The sequence below is a fragment of the Octopus sinensis genome, unplaced genomic scaffold, assembly GCF_006345805.1.
Source record: "Octopus sinensis unplaced genomic scaffold, ASM634580v1 Contig05058_ERROPOS156467, whole genome shotgun sequence".
In the NCBI taxonomy this organism is placed as follows: Eukaryota; Metazoa; Mollusca; class Cephalopoda; order Octopoda; family Octopodidae; genus Octopus; species Octopus sinensis.
In genome coordinates this window covers 130001-139875 of record NW_021828015.1, presented here as the reverse complement: position 1 = coordinate 139875, position 9875 = coordinate 130001, and the positions used below count along the sequence as shown (strand labels likewise).

Genomic DNA, 9875 nt, shown 5'->3' with positions numbered 1-9875 from the left:
TTTTCATGGAGACTGTAATAATATACACCAATATATATACCTCTACATAAATATTATAGTTTCTGAATTTAATATCCAGCAGAAGAATGAAGCGAATGGTTTGCTGGAGACGGGCTGATTGAGTAGAACTAGTGGGACAGGATACTTTTTTATTCTTTTACTTGTTTCAGCCATGCGGCTGTGGTCATGCTGGAGCACGACCATAAGATGTTCATTTTTTATTACAAATTTGCAGCCAACTAAACTGTTCTGGACTTTAAGCATTGCTGAGGAAGGGGTTTAATGTGTGAGATACTCTCTCTCTCTCTCTCTCTCTTTTACTCTTTTACTTGTTTCAGTCATTTGACTGTGGCCATGCTGGAGCACTGCCTTTAGTCGAGCAAATCGACCCCAGGACTTATTCTTTGTAAGCCTAGTACGTATTCCATTAGGTCTCTTTTGCTGAACCGCTAAGTTATGGGTACGTAAACACACCAGCATCTGTTGTCAAGCGATGTTGGGGGGGACAAACACAGACACATGAACAAACACACACACACACAAACACACACACACACACATATATATATGACAGGCTTCTTTCAGTTTCCGTCTACCAAATCCACTCACAAGGCTTTGGTCAGCCCGAGGCTATAGTAGAAGGTGCCACGCAGTGTGACTGAACCCAGAACCATGTGGTTGGTAAGCAAGCTACTTACCACACAGCCACTTCTACACCTAGATGTGTGAATTTTTTTTTTTTTGTGGTTGCTTCAGTTGTCAGAAATAGCAGCCAAATTACTGCAACTTACATCAATATGAGCACCTTTAACTCTTTGGCATTCAGACCGGCCATATCAGACTTAAATATTCTTCTTGTTTAATGTTGAAACTGACCAGGTCAGGCCTCTCATACCTACACTGCAAAGAAACTCTAAAAGCCAACAATCACATCATCTAAATCTCAAAGTGACGAGATAGAGTATGATTAATTTCAGAACAGTGTGAATTAATTAACATTATATTTGACAGACCAATCTGAATGCTAAAGGGTAAAAAAACAAAACAAAAGAGGATAAGACTCTTAGAAGACAGTGTCAGCGTCAGCATTGATGGACAGCTTTTAGGTAAAAAGTAAAATAAAAGGGTTCAGTCCCACTGCATAGCACCTTGGGTAAGTGTCTTCTATTATAGCCTCAGGCTGACCAAAGCTTTATGAGTGGATTTGATAGATGGAAACTGAAAAGAAGTCCCTCATAATGGGACTGAACCTGAGATCATGTTTGGGAAGTAAAATTCTTAACCACACAGCCGCACTTGCATACAGTCGTACATTCTGAGAGGCAAAGCTAATTAAGATATACTCCAATATATTACTGGTACTTATTTCCTCTCTCCCTACCCCAGAAGAAGAACAGGCAAAATCCACCCCACTAGATTTGAACCCTGAGTCTAAAGATAAGTAATTAAATGCTGCAAAGCATTTTGTAACAATGCTTTATAGATGGCCATGTGGTTAAGGATCTTGCTTTGCAATATTGCGGTTTTAGTGTCAATTCCACCATCTAGAAACTTAGGCAAGTGTCATCTATAATAGTTCCAGCCTGATTGGTACCTCATGAATGAATTTGGTAGCTGGAAATTGTGTAGAAGTCTCATGTATATGTGTGTGCGTGTGTGTTTAACCAATCCTATGACTGGCACCCGGCAGATGCCAGGACCCCTGGACTGGAGATACGTAAAAAGCACCCACTACACTCACGGAGTGGTTGGCATTAGGAAGGGCATCCAGCTGTAGAAACATTGCCAGATAAGACCAGAGCCTGGTGCAGCCTTCTGGCTTCCCGGATCCCCGGTCGAACCGTCCAACCCATGCTAGCATGGAGAACGGACGTTATACGATGATGATGATGGTGATGATATATATATATATATATATATATATATATATATATGTGAGGTATACTTGCCATCTCAATATGGCTAACCACTAAGGGTGGGTGTTACTGTAGCTTGTAACACCCACCCTTAGTGGTTAGCCATATTGAGATGGCAAGTATACCTCACATTGTCGTGCAGTTACTGTTTATACCTCGTTTAGAGATTTATTATATATATATATATATAAGCTCTCCCATCCACCCGCTACCTAACAACCAGTGTTATGTTGCCAAACTTAGCACTTTCGTAATAGCAACCTATAGAATCTGTATGGTGGTTGATTTCTTTGACGAAACCTTTCAAGATTTTGCCCCAGGATGGCCTCAGTCCAGTGACTAAAACAGTAAAAGATAAAAGAAAAGCATTAATAATGTACAATAATCTAATAACACAGGAAGCTATTTTTAGGAATGTCTCATTTACTGTAATGCTTGTTTTTTTATGGTATCATGGTGTTATCTTTTATTCATTTATTTTATTTTATTTTATTTCTTTTATTGCATTACAGATTTATGACACTTTCTCTCAAGTTCCTCTAAGCCACAAGGAATTCATTTCAAGAAAAACAGTTTCCTATGAAGACTTGCTGGTTTGTAGATTTACCTTTCTGATATTTGTTAACACATAAGGCAGCGAGCTGGCAGAGCTGTTCGCATGTCGGACAAAATGCTTGTTTTCAGCGCTTTATGTGTTCGTTTCAACTTCTACCGAAGTCAGCTTTGCCTTTTGTCCTTTCAGGGTCATCACTACCATCATCATCATCATCATTACCATCATTATCATCACCCTCATCGTCATCATCATCACCATCACCACCACCACCACCATCATCATCATCGCCATCATCATCATTATCTTTATCATCATCATCATCATCATCATCATCATCATCATCGGTTTCTATGGTCGGATGCCCTTCCTAACGCCAACCACTCTGCAGAGTGTACTTGGATGATTTGTGCATGGCACCAGCACAATAATAATAATAATAATAATAATAATATTAATAATATAGAAATTGAAAAAATGTGGCATCTCAAGGCGACTACAGTACCAGTGATTGTAGGATCTCTAGGAATGTTAAAAAAAGGTACTGAAACCTATTTGAAAGTGATACCAGGCTTACTATCCCTATAGGAAGTGCAAAAAATCATGTTAACTAGAACAACTCATGTACTGAGAAGAGCATTATTGCTGTGATAAGCAACATCCATTCATGAATTTATTTATTTATTAATTTTTTTTATATACATATTTTACCTGTGAATTTGTGTGTGTAATCTGGGAATGCATACAATGAGCTTCTCTGCCCTAAGTGTATGGAAAACACACAGCGAAAAATGGAAGAAAATTTGAAGAAAGAAGAAGAAAAAAAAGTAATTATAATCATAAAAGTACCAGTTGAGTACTGGGGCTGATGTAATGAAATAGCCTCCACCTCTGAATTTGCTGGCCCTGTGCCAGAATTAGAAATCATTCTTTGATACCACAAAGAATGGTGGATCTGTAAAATATTGTTACAAAATGCTTTACAGCATTTAATTAAATATCTTTAGACTCAGGGTTCAAATCTAGTGGGGTGGATTTTGCCTGTTCTTCTGGGGTAGGGAGAGAGGAAATAAGTACTGGTAATATATTGGAGTATATCTTAATTAGCTTTGTCTCTCAGAATGTACGACCATATGCAAGTGTGTTTACTTCCCAAACACTTGATCTCAGGTTCAGTCCCATTATGAGGTACCTTGACCAAAGATCTTCTGATGTAGCTACAGGCCAACCAAACCCTTGTGAGTGAATTTGATAGATGGAAACTGAAAGAAGCCATTGTGTGTGTGTGTGTGTGTGTGTCAGTGTGTCCTTATCTGGACATCATATGTTCCAATCTTCTCTGAAAACATGTCTGGCCATAAGAAGATGTCACCTTACTTAGAAACAGGTGAAGGTTGGGACAGGGAGGGCATCCAACCATAGAAAATCTTCTGCGTCAAATTCTATATGGTCCATGGAAAAGGGGATGTTCAAAGATGGTGATGATGATGATGTGCCTGTATTAGAAATCAACAATTGATTAATTTATCACATTGGCAGAATGCCTCATATTTTCAGATTGTATGAAGTCAGCCAAGATATACCTCATTACATAACTGGTATTTAATTTTTCAACACCCTCCACCCCCACCTGCCTCACTATGGAATGAGAAAAGGTTAAGTTGCACCTGGTAGAAGTTGAACACAGAATTAAAGACATGTAGTGTAATAAAAATGCCACAAGTATTTTACCTGCTGCTCTACCAATTCTGCCAGCTCCTGTTTTTAATAATTAGAGATGAAACTTAACTCTTTAGTTGCCATATTTCTGTAGAAATACATTGCCTTTGATTGAATTAATTTTGAACAGCATGAGGAAGTTACCAAAATAGCTTTGTCATTAAATTGGTGTCTGGGACATGAATTAACTTGAAATTTTGATGGAAGGTTTTTAGATCACTTTGAAACAGGAAGTTTTGTATCACAGAACCAGGGGTGGTCTTAGACAGGTTGGTGTCAAAATTATTAACATTTTAGTATTTCTGTTGAACACATTTCATGTGTTTTCAACTGATTTTATAAACAGGGAAGAATTTAATAAAACAGCTTTGTCATTATTAAGTTGTTGTTTGAAACTTAATTGAACAAAAAATTTTTGATGGAAGGTTGCAATTTAAAACACTTTAAACAGGGAATTTGTATCACAGGATGACCAATGAATTCAAGTTGGCTGATATGAAAAAAGGTTGCTTATCAAAATCTGAGGTGCCGGTGGCACATAAAAAGCACTATCTGAACGTTGCCGATGCCAGCGCTGCCCCGACTGGCTTCTGTGCCGGTGGCACATAAAAAGCACCATCCAAACGTGGCCGATGCCAGCGCCGCCCCGACTAGCTCCTGTGCCGGTGGCACATAAAAAGACCATCCGAACGTTGCCAGCGCCGCCTTGGCTGGCTTCCGTGCCACTGGCACGTTAAAAGCTCCAACCGATCGTGACCGATGCCGGATCCCCCCGGCACCTGTGCAGATGGTACGTAAAAAGCACCCACTACACTCACGGAGTGGTTGGCGTTAGGAAGGGCATCCAGCCGTAGAAACTCTGCCAGATCAGACTGGAGCCTGGAGCAGCTCCTGGCTTCCCAGACCCTGGTCGAACCGTCCAACCCGTGCTAGCGCGGAAAACGGATGTTAAACGATGATGATGAGATGATGATGATGATGATGATGTTGTTTCTGTTGAAGCTGGGATCCAAAGGACCTTGTTTTCTGCCATAACAAGTCTAGCATTAGTAACAATATGCACACACATGCATATATTTATTATTCTTATAGAAGACTGTTCTTGACAGTGACTTCAAAGTTTTAGCCAGCTAAACCATTGTCTGATGATAACTTTGCTAAATGAAACTTCAGACACTGTCAACAACATTTCTGTATAAGTACACACATGTATGCATACATACACACATACATACGTACATATATATGACGAACTAACTGTTACTTTCTTAGATGCAGCACGGACTTTGTCAGTGAACAGGTTGCGGATTTTAGCGACGAAAATATTTTGACAAATTAAACTTAAATGTTGAAGTGAATCGAACGGCTTTTGTGTGTTTCTTAAATGGCTTATAAACACCTTCCACGCTGCAATTGTTTTCGTTTCAGCACACGATCTCAGATCAAATTACTTGCTATGCGAGTACATCTCCGTAATAATTAATTTGTTCTCTATAAATGTAGAGATTAATTTGTGCTCTAAAATAATTAATTTGTGCTCTATAAAAAGTAACCCATCAGATTAACTCTTCAGCATTCAGATTACTCCATCAGATGTAATGCTTCTCATCTACTCACAGTGTTATTCTCTCTCTCTCTCTCTCTTTACTCTTTTACTTGTTTCAGTCATTTGACTGTGGCCATGCTGGAGCACTGCCTTTAGTCAAGCACATCGATCCCAGGACTTATTCTTTGTAAGCCTAGTACTTATTCTATCGGTCTCGTTTACCGAATCGCTAAGTTACAGGGATGTAAGCGATGTTGGTGGGGGGGGGGGACAAACACAGACACACAAACATATACACACACATACATATGTTTATATATATATAGACATACGACGGGCTTCTTTCAGTTTCCGTCTACCAAATCCACTCACAAGGCTTTGGTTGGCCTGAGGCTATAGTAGAAGACGCTTGCCCAAGATGCCAGGCAGTGGGACCGAACCCAGAAACATGTAGTTCGTAAGGGAGCTACTTACCACACAGCCACACCTATGCCTGTTTTGAATTAATCATGGATTATCTTGAAACTTTATAATTTTGATGACATTGTAGGGTAGATGAGACATGCCTGATCTAGCCAGTTTGAACATAAAACAAGTAGAATATATTGGCCTGGTCTGGCTAGTTTAAATGCTAAAGAGTTAATGTAATTTTATTTTTTATTGTAACCGAACATAAAAAGAAGCATTAATATATACACATATACACATTCTTAGATTCAAGTTTATCTCTGTAGATTTTCTAAAGCATTGAGACCCAGCAATGCAAGTTACAATGTTTCGTAATCAAATATGTCTATTTAAACAATGCAATTGAATTTTTTTTTATTTCTCCTATTTTTACTATTTTATCTATTTTTCATTGCATTGTATACATAGATGTATTCGTTTACAAACCATTGTAACTTTCAGTGTTGGCTCTGAATTTATGACAAAATCTATAGAGATAAATATGAAGTAAAAATATTGCACTGCTAACTCAGGATAAGAAACAATACTGACTTGTTAACCAGTAATATTTTTGGTAGAATATTATGGTTGCAAAAAGAAATACCGTGTCCTTGCTAGCAATTAACATGTACATAGATACATACATACATTCATTCATTGCCTTCAGTTCATCTTTGGTGTTACCAGGTGTTTTGTTGGTCACTCCCTTAACTATGCTCCACACATAATAGTCTGGGGAGTTAGGTGACCAGATGTTAGGCGTGATGTGGTGGCAGAAATTGTTTGACAGCCATGTCTGGGTTCTCCTGCTTGTGTAGCATGGTGTTGAGTCCTGTTGCCAGACATAGGGTCTTCCAGCAGCACAACCTTCTCCAAACACTTGATGTAGGCCTCCGTGTTGAGTGTGAGGCCATGTGGAAAGATGAATGGAGGTAGTACGTCACTATCACTAGTGATCACTCCAAACACCATGATGTTGACTGGATGTTTGATTTTTATCACTCTCGGTACATGTCTTCAGATAAACACCCAAACTCTCTGAAATATTCATTTTGGAGCTTCTAGCATGAATGCCAAGCAGTACAGCATGTCATTTCCAAACTTCTGGCAGAGTAAATTGTGTCATGACACTATTTTTCTCATAGATCGTGCCCAACTAGCCCTACCATACAGTGTAGTCGACAAAATCTAAAACAATGTGCAATATATATATGTGTGTGTGTGTGTGATAGATAGATAGATAGATAGATGGGTAGATAGATAGATAGATAGATAGATAGATAGATAGATAGATAGATAGATAGATAGATAGATAGATAGATAGAGGGGTAGAATGATAGATAGATAGATAGATAGATAGATAGATAGATAGATGGGTAAATAGATAGATAGATGGGTAGATAGATAGATAGGTAGATAGATAGACAGATTGATTGATAGATAGATAGATTGATAGATAGATAGATAGACAGACAGACAGACAGACAGACAGACAGATAGACAGACAGATAGACAGACAGATAGACAGACAGATAGACAGACAGATAGACAGACAGATAGATAGATAGATAGATAAATAGATGGGTAGATAGATAGATAGATAGATAGATAGATAGATAGATAGATAGATAGATAGATGGGTAGATGGATAGTTAGAAGTAGATAAATTGAGAAAGCAGAGGGCTCTTTGTATAGGATGTCTAGACTTGTTGAGTAGTATTTGAAAATAAGAAAAAAAAAAGCACCAAAAGAGTAAAAAAACCAGCCTAAAATATCCTCATTAATGCGTCAAACATGACAGCAAATATTTTCAGAAAACAAGCATTTGCACATTCAACTCAACAGCTGTTCCTTCATAATTCATACGGAATCACTGAATTCCATTTCTCTTGTTGCATAATGTATTAAGCTGTCAAGTTTCGGGGGGGGGGGCGAAATACAGTTTGAAAGCTGTCATCATCATCCACCGTTCGTGTTGTTGTTGTTGTTGTTGTTGTTGCTGCTGTCGTTGTTGGTATCAGTGGTGACAGGGGAGGTGTCGAAAGAAGTAGCAGTGGCAACGACGTTGGTGGTGGTGGTGGTGGTTGGTAGCAGCCGCAGTGAGCGTTCTTGCTTTTGTTATCATCGATGTTGTTGTTGTTGTTGTTGTTGTTGTCGTTGTCGTCGTCATTATCTTCATCACTACTGTCATCATCATCATCATCTTTATTGCTTTTGCCATTCCTGTTCATCATTATTGCCATCGTCGCTTTCGTCGTAGTTGTTGCTGTAGTCATTCATTGCTTTATTATTGAGATGATTTTTTGGCATTACCCCTACCATCACCATTTTCCATCTTTTCTCTCTCTCTCTTCTCCCTCTCCTACACCACCTCCTCCTCCAGCTCATGTCCTTTATCATCATTACCATTATCATCATTATCATTATCATCATTATCATCGTCATCATACCATCATCATCATCAACCCCAAGACTGCTATTACATTCACTACAATCATGTCCCGTCCTCTTCATCATGATCGCCATCATCAACCTCGAGACCATCATCATCATCATCGACATCATCATCATTCCCACCATTGTCATTATCATTATCATCCTGATTGATCATCATTGGCCTCATCATCATCATCATCATCATCATTACCATCGACATCAGCAGAAACTTAATTGTCAGCACTTTCAGGAAATTGAATGATTTCAGTTTTAATTTTTTGCAAAGTATTTTTGACAATAAGGATTAAATTTTATCCCTAATTATTATTAAAAAAAAAACCCATCAGATAAAGATCTTGTTAAAGATCTTGTAATAAAATACATAATGAAACTGTTATACATGTGATAAAGGTTAATAAACTGTTAAATGAAACAGATGAAGAGATATAAAAATCTGGCGAGCACCCTCTTCCTTCTCCACATCATTGATTTAACAACCACTTTTCCCTGCTTGCATGGCTCAGACAGAATTCATCGAGGCAGATTTTCTACAGCCATTGTCTTTCCGTTCCTGTTAATCTGCATTTGTTTCCAGGCACACACACACACACACAAGACAAAACATACAAATCTGCACATATACATACATACAAACAAAAAGACCCCTGTTGTTTATGTTGAAATTCCAATGAAGGAGCCTTGGACCTTGGTTAGAAACATACATACGAGCTGGCAGAATCATTAGCATACCAGGCGAAATGCTCAGCGGTATTTCATCTGCCGTTATGTTCTGAGTTCAAATTCCGCTGAGGTCGACTTTGCCTTTCATCCTTTCGGGGTGATTAAATAAGTACCATCTATGCACCGGGTCAATGTAATTGACTTAATTCCTTTGTTTGTCCCCTCTGTATTTAGCCCCCTGTGGTAAATAAAATATATATATATGTTTATATATATATATAGATTAGTGGTACAACAAGGCACCAATATTTACTGGAAATAGCAGTTGATACAATTGATAAAGCTTCACTGCATATATACTGGCAAAGACATGTGAGTGCAACAAATATGAAAAATTTGTCTTACCTCTAAGAAGAACATTCAATAAATGGACCACCCAGAATCAGCTAATGATCATTATGTGTGTGTGTGTGTGTGTGTGTGTGTGTGGTTTGTGTGTGTGTGTGGTGTGTTGTGTGTGTGTCTGTGTGTCTGTGGAGGCACAATAGCCCAGTGTTTAGAGCAGTGGACTCATGGC

At 38.5% G+C, this 9875-nt stretch overlaps 1 protein-coding gene across 1 annotated transcript in view; it reads left to right on the top strand.

The window, feature by feature from the left end:
- The first annotated feature begins 2427 nt into the window (after positions 1–2427).
- The window catches only part of LOC115227584 (cilia- and flagella-associated protein 221-like), a 66078-nt gene continuing 58630 nt past the window's right edge, over positions 2428–9875 (top strand). The window contains exon 1 of the mRNA XM_029798369.2: positions 2428–2509. The gene's annotated coding sequence lies outside the window, so the exon portion shown is untranslated. The remainder of the gene's footprint in view (positions 2510–9875) is intronic.